The sequence below is a fragment of the Ictidomys tridecemlineatus genome, chromosome 6 (genome assembly GCF_052094955.1).
Source record: "Ictidomys tridecemlineatus isolate mIctTri1 chromosome 6, mIctTri1.hap1, whole genome shotgun sequence".
NCBI classification, from domain to species: domain Eukaryota; kingdom Metazoa; phylum Chordata; class Mammalia; order Rodentia; family Sciuridae; genus Ictidomys; species Ictidomys tridecemlineatus.
In genome coordinates, this window is record NC_135482.1 from 161,899,098 (window position 1) to 161,900,413 (window position 1,316).

A 1,316-nucleotide genomic window follows, 5' to 3' on the forward strand; every position below is an offset into this window, starting at 1 on the left:
AAATAGCATTTATGTCTTAGATGTAGTTAATAAATACATAGAAAATATAAGATACAAAATATTTAGAATTGTGATTTATAAAACCATGATTAAACTATGTAAGTCATTTTCATACAAGTTCTAGATAAGTAAATTTTAAGGAATCGAGCAGTTAAAGTTACGAAAATATTTCTAGGAAATAGTGTACATTGTTATATGCTGCACTTTTAGAAAAGCATCTATACTTTAAACAACGTTTTCTGAGTTAGAGTTAAGTATTCCCCAGCTCTGTTCCCCCTCCTTCCCTCTCTTTCTCTTTCTCTCATTTAAATGTGTCAGAATGTTAATAGTATCAGACATAGAGTTACCACTGCTTTTATCCCAGCTGTGGGAAAGGTTAAAAAAACAAGGAAGGAGCTGGGCACAATGAGTTTGTATTCCCACTAATTTGGGAAGATAAGGCAGTAGGATCACAAGTTCAAGGCCAACCTCAGCAACTTAGTAAGTCTCTAAGCAACTTAATGAGACTTTGTCTTAAATAAATAAATAAATAAATGGCTGGGGATGTGGCTCTATGGTTAAGCATCTCTGGTTTCAATCCCCAGTATCTAAATAAATAAATAAAACAAGGAAGGAAAAAAATATACATATAGGGATCACATGAGGATTTGAATTAATTCCAAGGGTGATTAATGCATTTTTAAAATTAGGGTTAAATGGAGTCTGCTTTCAGGTATCTGTTTCTTACTATAGATGTGCCAGATCTCTTTCAGTTTATAAAAGTTCAGGAGGAAATAAAGAAGATGATACTAACTTTCTCTGCACTTCAGTCAAGCATCTAAGAAACTCACTGAAATTAATTTCTTAGCACTAACTTCCACTTTCATTAGAAATAACTTTACTATATGCTTTATCTTAATTGAGTAATGATTTTGATGAAGATATAAACAGGGCAAATTCAGTGTCTTCAGACCAAACAGAATAGAATGGAGAGAGTATATGGAAGATGAGAAGAGGACTTGGAGGGATGTTACCAGGTTATGGAGGGCCTTGAAAAGCACATAGAGGAATTTAAATTATAGACACACAAGCACACACAAGTTTCATTGAGGATATGTATATGTAGTCACAATAGAGAAATATTAGTATTGCCTTCTGTGACCCTTATTACCAAAGCAATGACTAGGACAATACAACAACTTCATGCCATTGGAAGTCCAGAGCCTTCCAGGATGAAGCCCAGTGTAATGTTTAGGAAGGTCAAGTGGAGCATGACTGATTTTTTTATGATATCAGCTTCAGTGCATATGTTTTTACATCTTTTCACGTATAGCCAC